Below are 21450 nucleotides of genomic sequence, written 5' to 3' on the forward strand. Positions count from 1 at the left end.
TTAGCAGCTGTACCAGCCCTTTCATGTCTATGATACATCTCATGCACTTACCTGGAAAAATTAAGTACTCTGACACAGTAGAAAATTAGAGGCATATAGAACAGTTTCCAGTTTCTTTGATGTATTCTGTAAAGAAAATACATAAGGCTAATTATTTGCAATAGCAACGTAACAACTGATGTATGCAGAGCATATTTCACATTAAAAGGAATTCTTATGTCACAGTATGCTGAAGATATAGGATTAAGAGAGACACAACTGGTTAAGAGAAACTCCTGATATACGAGTTACTGTTACCTGGAATAGATGTCACACCACAGGCGATACACCAGTACTTCCCTATTTTGTAGTTTCTATCTTAAACTTTCTAGATTTTAGATGGTCCCAAGTTTAAAATTGCTCATTGAAAGAGAATCTAGGGAAATACTCATTTTAAACAACCGTATCTAAGAACCTGAAAGTGCTTTCTTAAAATAAGTGGTTTAGTAATAGTATGCATGCCCGTGAACAGAAGATGGCCAAGTTGAGAAAGCTGAAAAATGTTCAGAATTTGGCACCTCTCAGTGAGGTGACATGTTCAAGTAGTGCCTACCCATGGAGCAGTTCCCCCTGACAATGGGATGCCTTCTTGGTCACCTGGTCCAGCTGCCCTTGGGCATCCCAGCCTGCATTGTCACCATTTGAAGTAATGCTTGGGCTTAAACAAGAGGTAGGGAAATGGTAGAATCCCAAACAAGCCCCAGAACACATCCATGGCATAACCATCATTGCATCTGTCCTCTCCACAGACACCCGCCTCCTGCACCGGGACAGGACAGTAAGCACCTACAATTGGACCATCTTCTGGGAGTAATCTGGGGTTCATACCTCAGCAATGAGGAAGAGATGGCAGGGCTGGGAAATGGCACAATAATTCCATTAGGCCCCATAAATTGCATATTTGGCAGCTTCGCTATTACTTGCAAGGTCACACACGCATAGAGGCAGGAAAGGAACATGAGGGCTGTGGTGCTCTTGTGGAAGTCTGAGTTGTTAATGTATAAGCTGATCCTCACTCAAGGCCACCAGCCAATCCATCTGTGCTGTAATTTCCTGCCACATAATGCTGTTGTTCACCCACTCTAGTGAACAGGATAGACCTGAAAACCTCATTGGCCCCAAAGAGTTTACAACTTGCCAGAGGAAAGGAAAACCGCAGTTCCGGATGTTCAGAGCATACCATGCTGATGCTTTGTCTATGCCATAGATCCCAGTGATACAGTAAAACTATTCACAAATGAGGAAATGCATCTTTTTTTGTGAACTTTGGATTACAAGGATTGCTAGAAATGCTTGTAGGATATAGCTCCACTTTTTCTTTATTTATTTCTCTTCTGCTTCAGAAAGACCTGAATTCTAAGGTCACTTCTGCTACAGCATTAATTCTGCCACGTGGCCTTGGTTAGATATTCATAAAGTTTAAATGTGACATTAGTGCACCATTGGAGTTTCTAGTGGTTGGAAGGTGCCTCTTCCAGTGTTAAAGGACAGCACAGATAATTATTGTCGAGATAAACTGTTCTATCTAGGCTTACATCTCCACCTAACACAGATAACAGTTTACTGCTAATATTCTTGATGCCCACACCTTTTTATTATCACGTTTAGACTGATTTACAGGATTACAGCCCTCAGGAATTTTTGGTAGTACACAATGAACTGACATTACATACTGACTTACTGACATACATCCATCAGGTAGTCCTTCATCATATCTCAGTTCTCACACTAATATTTTTCCCGCGGAATGAAACAGTATTTCCTTTTTGAGGATATATGCAAAGTTTCATGAAAACCTGGATAAAGAATTCAGCAGGCTTAAAAAATAAACGTTGTTTGTACCCCCCTCCAAAAAAAGGTGTGGTTAAGCACAATCTACCTGCATTTGACTTCCATCTGTCTTTATATGTTAATAACTCTTGCCCTTTATATTGCTCTGGGGCCTACCACTAGCTAACCTGCACAGTACTCTCTTTTCCCCCCCCAAATATGCAACATGAACATTTCAATTTATAGAAAACACAGCCACAAAACTGAATATCTTCTGGTGATAAAGAAAGTCAGAAACCATTTGAGCAAAACCTGACAAATATACTTAGCCATGGAATAACTCCCCCTGCACTAGGTATACAAGCAAAGGCTACAGTAGCCACTACTTAAACTACACCTATCATTCCCACAACCAGAAATGGTTGTACGGAGGATTCATTCTGCTTTACTCTTGTGAGAGATGCCTTTTGATGTTTAGGCTTTTGCACTTAACTTTGTTTTTTAAAATTCCTTTATTCTCTCCCATTATGTAGATCTTGGAGGTAAGTACTGCCTTGTGGAGCACTGCATCACCTCAGCTGCTGTTAAAACACATAATAAAATATAAGAACACAATGTCCAGGGTTGCATGTGGGGTATGTAAACTCACTGGAAAAACTCTTATTTGCCATATACAAAGTGATACAGACAAAGCAACGTGCAAAAAATGTCTGAGAAACAAAATGGGGGACGCTTTTGGTCATTACTGCAAATTATACTTTCCTACCTGACAGCAGAGAGATTTTATCTAGTGTGTCATTCACTGCAGCTGCCATAGTGTTCATGTGGTGCCAAGTCACATAACTCACGCCTTTTAAGAAGTACCTGCTCAGTCTGATACTGCTGCTCACAGCCAAAGGCATGGACAAACACGGCCAACTTAGGATGGTGGCTAAACATGTGGTGGTCAGCCTCCTCTGTTCACTGTTAGATAAATAGGCCAGGACAGAAGAAGCCTCTGAAGAGCAGGGAACCACTTCATAGCCTTTGAGTACTAAAACAGAATCTAGAAAAACTCAGGAAATGTCTCCTGGCTTTCCTGGGAACTCAGTCAGGCTTGCTGGTGCAATTTGAGTCTTGCCCAATACAGAAAACACTGCATATGAGAACCAGGATCCCACGGACCAGGGACTCCACCACACTTCACCTTTAAGAACTTTCAATTAATTCTATTTCTATTACAATTGATTCAAAGTTACTTGTACATTTTTTTTCATTTTGCAGAAGGCACAGTAAACACTGAGTTTTATCCATTAATATTTTATGTAAGAATAATGAGGAACTTGGAAGAAAAACTGGATGACTTAAGAACCTCAGTGCAACTCAGTGGAACAACACAATACTCCAGTGTCTCACTGGTCATATATTTGGGTCTTTGTCATTTAAGCATTTAAAGAGAAATTGGAGCACATCAACTAAGCTGCCTTTTCTGAAGTGCTGCCTAAAACCCCAATTAGTCAGGAAAGGTGAGAGCTGGAGGTATTTAACATATTTTAATTCCTTGGGAAGGCTGATTTGTCAAAACTCTTTGTGATTCATGCATTTTTTAATGATAAATCTTCTAAAGGAAAGATTTCTTGGACGGGAAATTGTATTGCTGCTCAAACAAGAGGAAAGGTTTGTGAGATGCAAACCCAGAAGGTTTAGTTCATGACTAACTCTCAGTAAGGCTTGACTGTACATCCTCTTCTAACCACAACAATTCCATGCAAACATCTGTGGGCAGTGTCATTTGAATAGAAATTGCTGGGATCCAGAGCTACTTGAGCTCATTTTCACATGAAAAGATTATGAGCTGATAATCTGAGCAACTCAGTTAACAGAGCCACCTTTGTAGCAGAGGCAGCCACCTGGCAGGGACCTGATGGAGTACCTCATTTAGCCTACAGACTTCCCCTTCATACAGAGGGAAACCATCAAAAATTTCAATAGAAATCAGCAGATAAACTTTGGATGCTTATTACCAAATGCCAATTGTCTTGATGACGAAGACTACAAACGAAACAATCTTATGTGTATGTTTCACCTAACAGTCACACAACAGAGAAAACAACTGCCTTTTTTTTTTTTTTTTTTTTTTGTAGTCCATATCAGAGATGTATTGCTCTCTGATGCAGAGAAGTGTGTGAAAGTAATTCTGCATCCTAATAACACATTGAAGCCACATCCTAAGCCACATTGAAGCTCAGGAAAAATATATATGTATATGTATCATTTAGAGGCAAAGAAACGCGAAGGTAACCGTATATGGAAGTTTACAACTTAGAAGTTCAGAAAAGGGAAATATAGCAGATAAAGACAATAAACAAAGTACCATGTATTTTATTATACCATGAGGAATGTAATTAAATATGAAGCTACACCAGAATCATAATATAACATGTTCAATAAGAAATGTGCTAAATATTTTTATCCTTCCTTAAGGAAGTGATCCCATTTTGATCACTTCCTTAAGCATCTCTTACATCAACTCTTAAGAGCAATTGGAGGACAGTGCTTACCTATTCCAGGTATCTTAGCAAACTATAATTCCACCATTCTTTGATCATTAATTCACATCAAAAGTCCTTCTTCTCAACAAGACTTCCTTTCCTTTTATTTGATGCAGATGTTTAAATCAATACATCTAAAAGTAGCTGTTTAAAAAAATACCAAGGAACTGCCAAGAAGAACTAAAAAGTACTTATGTATGTGATTAATATCATCAAAGAACTCAGAGAGATATGTGTAGAGATAATGACATTGTTACAAACTGACATTTCTGGAGAAATAGACTGACACGGTCTTGATGCTGCTGAGGTTAGTTTTCTCTGTTCCGAAAAATACAGCTTCTCTGTAAATCCTTTATTCCCACTAGAGAAAAAGCAAAATAAATATTTCTAAACTCAGTATTCATTCAAATGCTAGGCGATGGGACAAAGTTAAATCAATTCCTGAAAATTTAACAAATATTGAGCTGAAGAGAAAAAGAGGACAAGCTTTCAGCTGGTACTTCCAATATTCCTACTGGCACCCACATTACTCAGCGGGTGCTAGAAGCAGCCCAGAAGCCCACAAATGACAGGACACTAGGAAACAGCACAGCACCGAAGGAGGTTCAGAGTGGGCATTAGGAATAATTTATTTATGGTATGGGTGGTCAGACACTGAGAGAGGCTTCCTACAGAGGTGGTTGATGCCCTGTGCCAAACCCACACTTATGGCAACAGGTAAAGCTAGAAGACGAGTAGTAAAGCATTATGAATAGTAAGGAACAGTCCTTCAAGAAAAGTGGAGGAAAAAAACCACCACATTTCCTTTTATGATGTACCACAAGCTAAACCACAGTCTGAGCTTGCTGCCTATCAATGACCTTTACAGAGGTCTGAGATTCGTTTGTGTGACCAATAGAGTCAGTATTAAGTTTGATGACATACTGCCAAACCAGCTCTAGAACTGAAATAGTGTAATTGTACAACCAAAGCAGAGCACATTTTAACCAGTCCAGAGATCTGTCCTAAAGCAACAATAACCTTCAGGGGCATTTGTGCTACAGCCACATTCGTGTTTTGAACCACACTCACCTAACTCAGAGGTCACAGCTATGATGATGCATAATGCTTTGCAAATATCAACAGTTGTCACAGACATGAAGAAAGATTGGGTATTGACTTTCGAATTTCACAGTTCAGGAAATAAATGCCATGGGATATTTAAACATAGTAAATACACAAAAACTTAAATTTATGTCCATCTCACAGTAGGGAAACAAATAACTGTGCCCCAAACCTGATGGCATGCAAAACATGACAGAGGAGATGTTCCCTGTTGCTCAACAGGTGATTGTACACATTAGAGAAACCTCAGCTTTGCCTCTGGTAACAAAGAGCTTGCAAGGCGTGAGATTACAAGCCAATCTGGTTGCAAACCAACAAAAAGACGATGCCTATTTACAAAGGGAGGTGCTGAAAGACAAGTGTAAGTCCATAAAACTTGTGATGTAGTAGCAGTATTAAAAGGGAAAGAGGATCTTCATTAAGTAACCAAGGATTACATTCTGCTACAGTTAAGATGCCAAACCAAGCTGAACCTCAGCAATGTTGAATGACATTAAACAAATAATAAGATTAAAATAAAGACACTGTAAACTGCCTGTGTCTTCTGTGACTTCATTGTTTGCAACTTCCCTCAGCAGCTGGAATTTTAATGTTAAAAATGTAATAGATATACCAGACTCATGACATAGAAATCTCTGCTCAATATAAAGAATCATCCAGCTTCACCATCTCCATCGGCTCAAACCTGTAGGTTGGATTTTAGACTATTTCAGGATTTTGTCAAAGAAGTTGAGAAGAAAAAGAAGCAGGCCTTATAAGAAAACGTAGGCATGCGACTGCAAATTGTGAGATACCACTCTCTGTGCCACAGCCCATTGCCTCTCCTTCACAGGCAGGAGGCTTCCAGAGTCACACCTGGATGTTCATTGCTAGGTGGGTTTTCCTGACGTAAGGCTTAATCTTTGTGCAACTGGTGACGTTAATGACTAAAGCCTAGGCTCAGGGCTGTTGGCTTTACAATCCTATCTCAGCACTGCACTCATCCTGCAGCAAGATATCCTCTGTTCTCAGAGGAACACATGTTTTGTGCTGTAACCAGAGGTGTAAAGAAAGATTCTACAAAATATTTATCTCCTTTGTTAGTTCAAAGTAATGCATTTGATTACTCTTCAGCACAAAACCCCTACAGATCCTTCTGCTTTTCTGCAGCCCCATAGCCCTCATATATTCACTTGTTAGGCTTTTCACCAGACAGATGAAACAAAGGTAACTGGATTCCTCCATGTGGAAAAAATTGAATCCACTGACATTCATCAATACTTGCTGAATGTTTATGGAGACCCTACAGTGGATATGAGCACAGTGAAGCAGTGGTGGTGCATTTCAGCAGTGGTGACAGCAACAGTAGGGCACCTCCACTGGTTCAGACTTTCACACGTGTGGCGTGCAGGCTCTTGTTCATCACTGGTGAAATACATAGCTAGTGGTGTGACTATGTTGAAAAATAGTGCTTTGTAGCTGAGAATTTTCTCTGTCAAATAGTGTTATTGTGCTCTTTGTTCTTGTAGTTTCCATGGGAATAAATTGGAGTCATTATTTCCAGAGAGACCTACCTACAATACTTGTGTTCTGAGGATTTTACTAAGAGCCTCTCTTCTTGCTTTTTCTTGTACTTTGTCCTCAGTGACTAAAGCCCAGTACTGAACAAAGCAGATGGATGCAAATAGTTAGAAAAGTGATATTAATGGAGTTCCCAATTTCCCATGGTGGACCATGAAAGAGATCTGCCAGAACTTTTTTTTTTTTTTAAAACATTCTACTTCTCTTATGTTCTGCAGATTTAAATGACTAAATGCCTCAGACTAGCACAGCAAGAACTGCAGATGCAGGCAGCCAAGGAAGCTGAGAAGTGTAGATTTTTCTGTTGTTTGAAAATGTAAAATTCTGCAGGCTAAGCCTCTCTTAAACATTTAACATTGCTTAATTTCCATGAAGTACCAGGGAAAACAGCTTTATGATCCAATAAAAAAGAAGTCAGGTGGTTTGCTCACAAAGCTCTTTAGCCTTTCAGATAAAGTCAGATTAACTGTGAACACATCTATCAACATTTCATTTGATTACAAATAACACAGCCAAAAACAAGAGCTGAACACCAACCAGACCTCAAGACACATACTCACAGTTCCCAGATTTCCTCTTTGTTTTGTACTCGTGATTATTCATTACTATTTTTAGCATCAGCTTCTCTTAGCATTAACAAAACCAGCAGAGTCACATTCCCAGAATCAAAGACAAACAGACAATAGAGCACACTAACCTAGCTGCAGGAGGACTATGCACTATGAAAAAAAGTCCAAATAAACAAATAATACCCTCTGTGAAGCCTGCAAGCTGGAAGTACTGTGCTTTGACCAGACATGTGCAGGCACAAGCTGGATATGATAGGACCCAGCTATCTTTATTTCTGGGCCAGTGATCAAAAGGTGTTTCTCAATATGCTGTGCAGGCTTACCACCCACTGACTTCTCAGGGAAGAGCTGAACCTTGTGCATTTGCAACCAGCAAGAAAACAATATCCAGAGAAGTGGCTCTGCATTAAGCTGCCTTTAAGAGAATTCTTAGGGAACACTAACAAAGGTCAAGTTTTAAACCTACATGATACTCAGGTATCCACAATGTTGGCCAGTTTACCGGTAGAGGCTCAGAAACAGCAAAGGTGGCCTTATTTTGGAGATACTACCTCTGAAATCTGAGTGAACACGAACCTGTAAGCAGTGGTTTGTACAACACACCTTGCAGGTAAGAAAGGCAGGCAAGAGGCTTGTTTCTTGTCCTCATTCACCTCAAGGTAGCACCTTTCTCAGTCTTGCTTCTATCAGCTGGTCTACAGAAAAGCTCTCTCAGTGTAAATACCAGGTTCTAACCAACATATTTTCCATTCAAAAAGACCAAAAGAGATCCTAATGACTCAGATAAAGAACAAGCAAAAACATTTGTAGGTGGTTTGGCTAAAGAAGAACAAATTTACTAATAAGCTGGAAACTCCATTCCCTCTGCTTTCTCTTGCAAGCCAGAGAGATTGCAGCTGTCACATCTTGTGGTTTAACTGTGATGCTTAATTGTTTCAGTACCTGAGAATTTGCACTGTATCCCTGAAGTTCATTTGAGAAAATAGAGCTCTACAAAAGCAAAAATTCAGGAAAAAATTTGCATACACAGCAGTGAGGTTTATTATTTATGATCTCCCCCATCTCCTAACTGCAGTTTGGGAATTTGAACATAGCTTTACATCAAATCCACAATTTCGTTGTGCTAAAGCTTACTGAAGATACTTAGTCTTGGTTTAAAGGGACCAAATGGTGGGAAAATCAACACAACTCAACTGTTTCCAGTGTAAATGATCCTCACAATTAAAAAATGTGGACTATGTTCCAAGTCTCACTCTGTCTATCCTTGAATATCTTTAATATTTTTCTTAAAGTAATGATATTCAAGTTCTAGCTTGAGCAGATTGCCAAGATGCCAAACTGAATCAATGCAGAATATATATATTTTAAAGGGGATTTTAAGGACAGAGCAAGTACTTATTCCAAGCAATTTTGCTTAATTCATTTTCTGGATTCAACTCAAAATATTTATAATTTAAAGAAAAAATTAAATGGATTTAAAATGGTAAACAAACATTCACAGGTAAGAAATATAAATTAGGCCATAATATGGAAGAAAAACTATTGCAAAAAAAAAAAAAAAAAAAAAAACTCTGTCTATTTGGTTTTTGTCTATTCTCTGCCAGAATTTTTTTCATATCAAGTAAAATTCTAATTTATATTGGTCATGTATTTACATTAAAGACTATGACAGCATTAGCTGAAGATCTGTATATGTAACATACTTCTGTAGCTAGAAAAGCAAGCAGCCAAATCACCCAAACCTTATCCTCTTTCAGTTCCATCTACTATCCCTCAATTACAGTGTCACCAAGGATGCATGGAATGTCTGCATTATTCCTTTCCCACAAAAGCAGTTTCTTCCAAAGACAGCAAATCAACATTGCGGCCAAGAAGTAAGATTTCTGTAAAACCATAAATGACAATCAGCATCTTTTTTTCATTACTGTATCCATCTTTTTTGCTATCTTAGTTTGCCTTTATATATAGTATTCATGGGAATAAAAACAAAGCTAAGCTTAGCAGAAATGAGCTTCAGGTTATGCTCAGATGTTCCAGAAGAGTCAAAGGGTACGAGATCCCACTTTTTTTTTGCCCTTGGGCAAGAAGGTGGCATGCCTGGAGATCCACAGAAGCCTACAGCCTGGCAAGCAATCAGGCTGCCCTGCACAGCATCCGCCCATGCATCTTTAAGTGTTGCTGTGGGAGAGAATGGAAGACCACCGCACAGAGTGCAGTGCCATTGCAGATCCTTGGGCCAGCTGAGCTGGCAAAGAAGGGTCCCACCAGCCTGGCTTCTTGAAAGGCTGCTAACAGCTGGATTTCTCAAACTTGTTGCTATTATATCTACACTTACTAAACAAAAGGACACTGGACCACAACCTTTTTTGTATTAAGTGACATTCAGACATAACGCAATCTTTGATTTCAAGAAACCTGCCTTGCCAGAGTTTACAATGACTTCAGCCTGGGTGCTGCATCCTCACCTTCCTATTTTTCGTACAGGTGCTTGAATTCCTCTGCTTCCTTCACTGATATCCTTCTGTTTTTTCTTTTAATTCTCCCACAGTAAAGAGGTGTTAGCCCTTCCAAGCCCTCTTCCAATCTCCTCCACTTTCCATTAGTGGAGTGAATGTCCTTAAAATTCCCTTTTAAAAAAAAATCACTTTCAAAAATTCCTAGAATCCCAAGTGCAAACATAATGTAAGGCCACTGCTTCTGTGATACTCGTGTTAAAGGTAGAAAAGGTATCATGAATTATTAAAAGATGCACTCACTAGCAAGATAAAAATAACATACTGTGTTAGAGAGCTTCCCAAATGCTGTGATGCGGTGAGTGGTTTTGTAGACAACTTCCCTATAAACTTTATATACAAGGGAAACAAAAACAAAGAAAAAAAAGCCAGGACTACCACAGAACAGAATGTACTCATGTTCAGTCTTACAAGATGCGCTTCAATTTGGGGCAAAACTTGCCCAGACAGAATATTATTTAAGGGGTACATTATATAACAAAGACTCATACAATAAACAAGAAGCAGGTTTTGTAGGCAAAGAATGTATATGGGTGTATTTGGATTTCTGAGTGCTTAGGCTATGGCTTTTTGGTGTTTCCAATTAATTCCTGAAAAAACCCATACACAGGTAACCTACAGAGACACTACGAGCATGGAAATAAAAAGCAAAGACCATCATAAGACAAATCCTGGCTTTTCTGAAGCAGGCATCAAAACCTCTACTGATAACACCAGCTCGCCTATCATCTTCACGTTTAAAATCAGCATAGTCTGTTTTTGAAGACAAAAGGAAGCCTGACAGATTAGCACAGTCTGCAAAGCACACGCAAGCCCAAAGGTGGGACAGGTGAGGTCTGCACAGGGATAGGGCCAGGGAGACTGCCACAGCGGGGAGAGGCATTTAACCCAAATAAAGGCATGTAGAAACAACAGACTGGAAAAGGAAACAGATTAGAATCCGACAAGAAGCAATTATCTAATAGTAAGGGGATATAGTCACCAGGGTTGGCTAGATAGTGAGATTAGGGCCTAGCAACTAATGAACGGTTTGGGATGAGTAAGAAGGGAGACGAATGTGAGGAGGAGTAACAGTGACTCCAGTAGAGAATGAGACAGAGCCAGGGACTACCAAAGCTCTGATGGTGACGATTCATCGATTAGACTTGATGAGCTTAGAGTTCTTTTCCAACCTTAATGGTTCTCAGATTCTAAAAATTAGGAAAAGGGCAGTTAGGTGCGATAGGAACCAGCTGAGCAAGCAAAATGGGGAAAAGCTACTGAGACACCAATGAGCTCAGGGTAAGTGCAGCCCAGAAATGAGAATGGTGTCTGGGCAGGGAGAGAGGCTTGTAGGTCGGAGGCTCAAAAATCTTGGGCACTGCTTCACACAGTGAGTGCAGAGGAACGTGGTGGGGCTGGAGGAGGAGGCTGGTACAGGGTACCAAAACAAGCAGAGGAGATGGCAAAGCTGTCAGGGCGCATAGAGACAGGTCTGGCTCAGACAGTGAGATTAGGGTCAGAAGCAGCCGGCTTGGAGAGAGGGAGGAGGTGAAGGAGAAGGGTCTGTGCCACCAGGAACTTGCTTCTTTTCAGCCTCTCCCTCTGTGTGAACTACAGAGCCACTTTCTATTTTAAGCAGCAATGGGAGTGCCTGTAGGAATTTGGAGTTCAGGTGGTGTTATTAACCACCACCTCGCCCAGAAACAGATACAGATCTTCTGTAAGAAACTTGGGCTTATTTGTATATTACTTTCTGATCTTTGAGCTTGAATGGCCGTTTTCAATCTAGCTATAAAGCTGTTTACTATGTTAATGCCTATTGTAGCAATGAAAATAATAATAATTTTAAAAAGTAATCAATCTACTGATTAATCTGACCTGGTTAAGGAAGCTGTATAACTCATTAACTGTATTCTGGGAGGTGTTTTGTTATGAGGATATTTGTAATGAGGAAAAACTGTTCCTTGCAGAAGTCAGCCATCTGGAATTATTTTAATGTTAGAAAACTGTTGGAATTATACAAAAAGTACCATTAACCAAACTTGTTTATTAATTTTAGTACAGTAATGAATTGCTTATAATTATCAGAGTGGGAAAACACTTTCTAAACCATTGTTTATCAAGAAAGATTAAGTCAATCTCAGAAGAGACCATCTGAAATCAGACAATTGGACAGTAAGCTCAATGCATTTGTTGCTTTTCTGATCTGGCCAGCAGCAGCTAACTACAGCTGAACAGCAAGAACACAGAGCTGTTGCAGGAGGAGGAAGACTGGGTTCTTGATGACAACCAGTTTTTGGATCAGATCACATCAGCAGTGAATACTGATGCCTTCAACACGCCCGACATGCATTCTAATAACTCTTATTTGCTTATTTGCCGTTTCACTTGCAAAAGTAACCATTACACTTGCATGTAGGGAAAAAAATAGCCTTTTTTTTAAGACTACTCAATGACCACCTGAGAACCCAACTCAGCTGCTTTTCTTGTTATTCCATATAACTTATATCTGGCAAGCACCCAGGATCCATTTTCTCGGATATGAACTGCAGTCCTTTTTGCTATGCACATGCTCATGTTTGTGTGTGCAAGCTCTTTGCAAAAGACAGCATGATAGCTGCACTTTGAGGTTGCTATCTTTCGGGAAGGACAGAAATAAACTGAAGTTACAACAGTCATTAAATATGTACTCACTAACCTGCACTGATATGCTTGAGCCAAAACCAGATGTAGGCCATGCATTCTTTATTTCAGGATCCTCTGTAAAACTGAAAGCTCTATTTCCTATTCCATCTTCATGTACTTTCCTGCTTCCTTCCCTACTCCAGTGTTTAGAATGCCATTCCTTGTGCAAAAAACCTCAAGCAGTGGTTTAACATTTCCCCAAAGTAATGGAGAAGGACTTCCCAGTCTGTACTTTGCAGAAGAGCCTTTGTTTGTTGTTGTTGTTGTTTTTAACTTAGTGTTATAAAAAACACAGATTTTGTGTTCCCCATTCTCACCTGACCACTGACCTCTCATGGAGATGCCTGAATATCTCCATTTTTCACACTGGTAAACTCCCAGGTGTGCAGATATCATCCTGAGAGACTGTGTCCCCTCTGGTGCCAAACGATCTTAGTGACAAAACAAACAAAAGCTTCTTTAGGAAGATTTCAGATCACAGAAGACTGAAAACCAAAGTATCACAAAAACAGAACACAACCCATCTGATACTGAGCTGAATACCGTCCAGATGTTTTTTGCCTCCCTCGACTCAGTTCTCCAGAAATATCCCAAGAGCTGGAGCTGGGAACGCAGGTTCTACAGCACCAACATGTCTTCCGGGCATTCATCAAGTTCTGAAATTTTCTAATGCACTTTGGAGGAGGATGGAAGGTCCACGTTCTTCCTCCATCACTTTTAAAATTAGCATTACAATTATAGTTCTCATTTTCTTCTCAGCATAAATGGCTTTAACACTGGAAAGGCTTGTTTATTAATTTTTTGTAACAGACCAGCTTTCACTGTTCCCTTCCTGTGTTTAGAATTAACATCTTAGAAGGTAAATAAGTTGCTGACTTTCCTTGTGAGAAGAAACTCACCATATGACAACATGTGTCTACTTTATGACTCTTAAATAATGCTTATGCTTTATCATCACAACATATTATCTGAAGACTGACCCCTGACCTCATCTAGAAGATGTTAATTGGATTCCACTTTTATTCTATGGGTCTGATCTTCTCATTTAATGTCAGAAATTTCCAAATCCCCAAATCCTAGATACACAAGTTTATCCTATACCATTTTCTTATCTCATGGCAGGTACAATTTTGAAACATCTGTAAAATTATTTCTTTTTTTTTTCCTCCATTTTTAAGTTTCTTCTTACAGTGATCACAAGCATTTTTTTTCCCTATAATACTGTAAAAATTTGCATAATAAGCCATAAGAAAAAGCATCATTTTCACATAATTGCAAAATGGATAAGGTAGGAAGCAACCTCTGGGGCCCTCTGGTCCCACACGTGCTCCAGCTGTGACACCAGAGCCTAGTGCTCAGATGGAACCTGAAATGTGCACATTAAACTGTATGAAATAGGCAGAAGGTATGCAAGAACAATGCTGACTGGCATTCTGAAGATTTTAGTTTACCTCTATAAAGTGAATTATATTGGTCTCCTTATCCAACACAACGACATTACTTTCACACACGCTGTGCTCATGCTCACTCTCCTTTTATTTCAGCAACATTTGCTTCCTCCACCTCGGCACTTCAAGGATGTTCCAGAGTTCCAGAAGTTAAATATTAGCATTATATTCTTAAGGAAGACTAAGGAGTTGAGGACACCAACCACTTAAGAAACACTATGCATACTGCTGTCTGCAGCCTCCTCTGGAGAACAGTCATCCTTCACCTCTTCCTCTGGGATCATATAAAGACAACGATAAAGACAATGAATCAACTTACAACTTGTTTGACGTGCCTAATTATGACATAGTGTTATCAGTCAAGGATGCTCCCAGATAAAGAAGCCTTAATCTTCATTTTTATGGGTGTAGCCTCTGCGCAAACAAGTTTCCCTGCTCTCAAATCAAAGGCCTTCCTTTAACAAGAGTTAATTAATTAATTTAGGTCCAAGGGAAGCTTCAGAGGCAAGGGCAGATCCAGATGAGGCATCACAAATAAGCAATACAAATCACTCATTCATTCTATAATTATTAGACTTTTTCAAAACAAGCCTTGCAAGGAGGCTCGGGTTCCCTATTGTTTCTATCAGCAAAGAATGAAAAGCTTCTTTAATCAACCTATTTAAAATATATATTTACATAGAAGATGATCAAATGTATAAATACAGTAATCTAAAATGCTTACATTATAATTAAGACAGATTTAAGTTATTTGCAATAGCTAAAGCCATCATAACCTAGCTAGTCATTAATCATGGCAGGAAAGGAGGGCAGACTGAGTCCACTACTTTCCAGTCTCTCCTCGTGAAGCAGGAAACAAGTGCTCTGTGAGAAAGCAGTAAAGGTTATGTGGATGAAGGGTGTTTAGATGAAGGGTGAATCAGATGAAGAGACAGAGCTGCAAGTTGGTGGGATTTCTACAGCAGAAAGGCTATCTTGTCTCTGCTTGTTTGCACCTGACTAGTACTCATTTCCAAGACAGCTCTGCTCACACAGGCTGCAGAGACACTGCGGTTATTCAGGATGAAAAGAGCAAACCTCACACTGTGCTTCAGAAGATAAAGACTTCTGCAAGTGAAAAAAAAAAAGAAAGGAGAAGTCAGATCTCTGCTCTAAGTTGGGAACTCAAACAGCCCACCAGCTGAAGTTTATCTGTACCAACACACAGTACGCTATTTTTCAAGTACCTTGAAGCATATTCTAAAAAAATATCTTGAGGCATCAACCCACCAACCAGATCAGACATAAATTTAAGGAACGTGACGTCAATTAAATGTTTGCAGCAGCTCTGTCATTTCATCTGAACCCACAGAGGAAATGTTCTCCCTTCTTGATTTTGTGAGCTTAAACCCCATTTCCAGTTTCAGCGGCTCAAGTGAAAGAGCACAGGATCAGAAGCTTGGAGAATGATTGTTTTTTTCAAAATTGAAATAAGTTTTCAGAGAGAAGTAATATTTGTTGATTTTTGTTTGTTTGTTTGTTTGTTTCGTTCTGTTTTTTTTTCCAACCAATCAGTGCAGTGACAAGCATTTCCCCAAAGCACTTCCAGGATGAGTTCCTAATAGTCAGCACATGGGACAAGATTACTGACACCGGCTCACCTGCACATCTTCATGTCAGGAGGCTCCCAGACATAATCATTAGTTTAACAGAGAAAGTGTAACAAATGCCTTGTAGGCCATCCAGCAGAGGACACTGGCATTTGAAGTGCCCATGTGATATAACATGGAGAGCGATATAGATTGGTTTCTAACACCACATTGGAGTTAGTTTTCTTCCCAGAAATAAGTATTTACTAAGATGAAAACAAACAAAAATTCAATAGCAGCCTTTGCAGCTAGAGAACAATGAAACCTGTAAATATTTTTCACTTATTTAATTTAGATTAGGCGGATTTGGTTTTTTATGTTCTCATTTTCTGTATCTGCTTTCAGTTCTTATTATCGCAAACAATTTGACTAGATAGAATACTCTTACAAACTGACTTTAGCAATTACTACAAAGAGATCTCAAACTTACGGCAGTAAAAATACATACTGAAGGCAGACTGGGTGGGGGTAACATAAGCAAGCACAGAGAAAAAAAGAAAAAGTAAATCTTGACAGTCAAACTATGTAATAAAAGTAATGGTCAGAGTCTATTCACTCCAGCCATATTCCCCAGCTCCCAGTTAGCCCAGTGAACCCAAGGGAGGTTTCTGACTCAGTAATTCCCCCTTTTTCAAGCCATTATCAGTCAATAAAGACCAGTAAAGGTGGCATAATGGTATTTTGTTCAGCATCAGAACACCGAGAGTAAGAAATGGAAAAGCACAGATTCAAATGGAAATCCTGAGTCACAGATATGGACTTCCACAGTAACAGAAATGATGAAAAGAGGAAAGGACAATATCAAAACTCTTCCAAAGTTTCTTCCAAGGTACAAAGTTAAAGCCTGGCCTAGAGCAAGTAATGAATATACCAAACATCCAAAAGTACAAAATAATAGTAGTGCTTTACGTAATAAAACAAGCAAATTAGCCACTAGTAAAGGAAAAGGTATCACCAAGTTTCTGGGGATTTAAAATCATAGAATCATTTTGCGTTAGAAGGCACTTTTAAGGTCATCTACTCCACCTCCTCTGCACTGAGCAGGGACACCTGCAGCTACATCAAGTTGCTCAGAGCCCCATCCAGCCTGACCTTGAATATCTTCAGGGATAGGGCATCACCACCTCTCTAGGCAACCTGTTCCAGTGCTACATTACCCTCATCATTAACAAAAAATAATAATAAAATAAAATTTGCTTATATCCAATCTGAATCTCCCCTCTTTGAGTTTGAAACTACTGCACTCTGTCCCGCTAAAGAGACTGCGCAATACTGTCTTGTAGGTCCCCTTTTCCTTCCCACATTGATCCTCTTCTTTACTGTAAAAGTTTCGTTTGGCTGTTTCTCTGTGTTTTCTGGATGTTAGGCAACTGCTGCTCCAACTGTGCTATAAGTACCTAAAAATGCTTGATAAATGACCACGTGGCACACCCAGATCAGCCCCACGGTGTGTGTGCCAACAGCAGTCAAGACAACTCAGACCTCCCAGGCACACAGTGCATGAGCTGCACATTTACAGTAAGTCCATCACATGCAGGACACAAAAAGGAATGAATCATAAAATGGATTAGACTGGAAGGGACCACAAAGATCATCTAGTTCCAAACCCCCTTCCACGGACAGGGTTTGGACAGGGTTGCCACCCACCAGATTAGGGGGACAATCCCCCTCCTTTCCCTGTTGTTACCCTTCTGTTGATGCAGCCCACGCTGGCCTTCCAGGCTGCAAGTGCATGCTGCTGACTCGCATCCAGCTTTTTGTTCACCAGAACCCCCAAGTCCTTCTCTGCAGGGCTGCTCTCAGTGAGTTCTCCCAGTTTGTACACACTGGCTGAAGGCCAGATATTTTCATACTGATGATGCCTTTCAGCAAAATTTTCACCAATGTGAAAAGATGTGTTGAGAACTTGCATCAGATCCACAGATATTCCAGATGTGCTCTTAGCAGTAGGATCATGCACTCGCATACAACAGTCCCAACTCTGAAGAAAATTTCTGACTATATCCTGATTTACAGATGCCTTCCTGGTGCATAGAAGTTCTCACAGTCACACGTGATATCCTGGCAAGCCCTGGAATAACTAGGACCAACGTAGATTAGTTCATCCAACAAACCTTGGAGATTACTTTCGTCCATATTCTTCTCATGCTCATTAGAATGGTACTGAAACATTTCCAAGTTGTTATTTTACCAATTTTACTTCATATAGATACGAGCACACATATCTAAAAGAGCTGCTGTAAACTGAGGTTGGGTGTGGATTTATGGCACATTAGGCATTCCAGAAAAATTGCTCTTAAGCATGCCCTTACTGTGACTCCACTCTCACCTCAGCTACCTTGCTTGTGCTACCAAATGAGAGCATGTTCCTAGGCAGCCACTGGCCAGTAGGATGTCTATACAAATCCTTTGTATAAATACTTCAGTTACTCTAGTGTATCTCGTTGAGGATCCGTATATACACAGAATCACACAGACTTGTACGAGTTTGTTGAAAGGACCTCCTCTAGAGATTAAGCCTGTCCAACCCCCGTGCTAAATGCATGCTGGTGCAGATTTTTAAGGGGATTCAGGCTGGCACAAAGCAAGAAAACACAAAGTCACTACACACACTACAACAAGGGCAACCCATTTCTTCAGTTTAACTAAGAGATGCGGCACAGGTCATTTCAGAGCACAAAAAGCTCCACCTATCCTATGAACCTTTTGAGTTATCCAGTACTAAGCTATTGACAAATAGCCCTTTCAACATGCAGAAACTTACTGTGGAGGTACGGGAGACACCGAAAAAGCGTACTCCTTTTTAATTCACATATTTCTCCATATGTCAGAAACTTCATTTAGATTAAAATAAGTAAAAGCACGAAGTTTCTGGCATTGAACTGTTATTCTCATATTTTGCCTATGACACTCTGAAAATAAATCTTTTGTTATGTCCAGACACAGTTTACAGATATACTTCTTCAAATAGAAGCACAGTTAGTTTTAAGACAAACACTTTCTTATGTCCAGATCTGATCTGCAGTCAATTTCTTTCAAATTAAAACATATGACGCAGATTTCCATTTGCTTTCTGCCAGAATCTTTTATTTTTAGGTGCAGGGCAACTTTATCTCCTTTAATACACCTACCACTCCTATACAGCAAATGGTACACCTTAGCAAGCACTGGCTGACACACATTCCATTAGATAAAAGGCAAAACTGCTGACAAAATTCAAGCTTGATAAGAATGGCAATGTTTTGGACCTCCTACCTGATGGAAGCATGTTAAAGAAAATAACTTTGTATTTGTGCTCATTTTTATATGTGATAATAAACCAGAAAAAAAAAAAAAAGTGACTCTTCACACTCCATACATGAACCAAGTAGCTCTGAGGCAGAACATCCTTTTGCATCAGTCAAATTGGAGTCACTCTAGAACGCTTCCTTGGCTCCCATTTTCAAGACACGAGGCCTCGTGTCATCACATCTCCACCTATGTCTCTCTCATTTCCTCCCACACTCACCTCCCACTCTCCATGCTCTGCCCAGATGACTGTCCTGTTTGGAGTTTTTGTCCACTCCCAACCCTGGAACTTCTGATATCCCACCCCTGCTAGTAGATGCAACCTCTCAGCCAGTATCTATGAAATTCTGGCCCTTCATCAACAACTCCCAGAAAACTGCTGAAAAACACTCTACTGCTAGAGATTACAAGAATACATAGGAAAGAGGAACAGGCATTTACCACTGTCCCTGAAATTAAACAGTTTGTTATCCAGAATGTGGAAATACAAACAAAAAGGGCTTAATTTATTAATTTCATTTTCCAGAAGGCTTCTGTAACACCGTCATAGCAAAGATCATACAACTCAGAAATGGCATTTTGGGGATCTGTAACACCGTTTGTTCCAAGCTTCTTGGAAAAAATTATTTTCCTGCTTGACTCAATTTCATTAGCCAAATGATTTTGAGTTATTTGAAACTATGAGCATTTGCCCAAATGTTTACATTGCTGAGATAATTTTGAGCAGACTTCATCTAAACAGTGAAGCAACTTCAAGCAGTTTGTTACAGAAACTCTTCCTCCCTCACACATTTACTTCAGTAAATGTCTAAAAGCAACTCCATACTCACGGACTGGAAAGAGAAATGAAACAGACTGGCACAATTGCAACATTCGGAACACAAACTCTTTAACCGTAATTTAGATAATGTCCACGTGGGAAGAAAGACTTCGCACTCCCTTGCATGTCTTACGGGTGCTATCACTTATCTATTCTTCTGAACGTTTCCACATTTACTTTCTGCTCTGATAAAACTATTTTTAGAAAAAAAATTATCAACTCTGGAAGTAAAAAAAAAAAGGTTTTAAAATAACACCTGGAAAACCTACTAGAATGAAATAAAAAAGCAAATAAAAACCACCCTTACTTTTCCTCCTCCTCAGTCTAACTGGCACTATTCCCAGTTTGATTTAAAACACTGCCATAAACTCAAAAAAAAAAAAAAAAAAGATACTGGATATAATTACAATCAGGCTCCTCCAACATACAGCCCTGGTGCAGCCCGTCCCCCGCCCTGTGCCACCATGGAGGTGACTCTGCCCCACCTGAAGCCCAGCCTGGCCCCTCCGCAACAACAGAACAGTGAGGCACTATGAACCCCTTCTGGGCTGAACTAGAACATGGGGAGGGCACAGAGCAGAGCTAAGTCAAGCTGGGGCAAATGAGGTCATGCTTTTGGATACGTTGGCTAAGTGCAGCCCTGTGATCAGGGGAAATATGCAGCCGTGCTTTCCATTTTGATAAAGGTATTTGAGAACAGGTTTCAAGAAGAAAAAACAAATCAACTCTTGTTTATTTGCGACTCCGTTTTCAGTTGACATAAGTACGTTACTTGTGAGCTTTCAAATGGAATGTATAGAATTGCAATCCCAAATCTGATCACATCTCTTTGCCAGGCTTTTACATGACCTCCCTTCACAGTCATGCTCCATTCACGTGCCACTTTCTGGCAGCATGTACGTTTGTGAGCAACATGAACAACCATTTTCAAGGATGGAGTACAGGAAGCATAAAATTTTGTCAAAAATCTGACAAATCCCTTGAGAACTCACTGGGAACTGCATCAAACCAGCCTGATGTGTTAGTTACACCAAAAAAAGGGTCACGTGCTCCACTAGTTTTATATTTTTGTCACTCTTCTTTAATGTGTTAAAAAATTAAGAAACATTAAAAACTAAAATAAGTTTTGTTACTTATATACGTTAAGTATATATTTTGTGAGGTCTGCTTCAAAAGTAATGCCTATTTTATGGTATCAGTCCACAATATCAGTGCTGGTATGGCAGCAGAGGTTGAACCTTCCCTACAATATCCCATCAGATTTTGTTGCTGTGTCACAGCTGGCAGCAGAGGGGCAGTCTGACTAAATGGCATCTGATATGGAAGAGCAGATGAAGCAAAGGCGTGTCACTGAATTCCTCCATGCAGAAAAACTGGCACCCACCAACATTCATCGATGCTTGATGAACATTTATGGAGACCAAACAGTGGATGTGAGCACAACGAGGTGGTGCCTTTCAGCAGTGGTGACAGTGGGTCACTTCTGCTGCTGCAGACTGCTATGAGTGCAGCA

General features: G+C 39.8%; 1 protein-coding gene across 2 annotated transcripts in view; it reads right to left on the reverse strand.

Annotated features, from left to right (window-relative positions):
- Window positions 1-21450, reverse strand: part of SLC34A2 (solute carrier family 34 member 2) — a 53047-nt gene that overhangs the window by 29797 nt on the left and 1800 nt on the right. For both annotated transcript variants that reach the window (XR_007376675.1, XM_048942958.1), the window contains exon 2: window positions 52-126. The gene's annotated coding sequence lies outside the window, so the exon portion shown is untranslated. The remainder of the gene's footprint in view (window positions 1-51; window positions 127-21450) is intronic.

Source organism: Lagopus muta, chromosome 4, assembly GCF_023343835.1.
Source record: "Lagopus muta isolate bLagMut1 chromosome 4, bLagMut1 primary, whole genome shotgun sequence".
Taxonomy (NCBI): Eukaryota; Metazoa; Chordata; class Aves; order Galliformes; family Phasianidae; genus Lagopus; species Lagopus muta.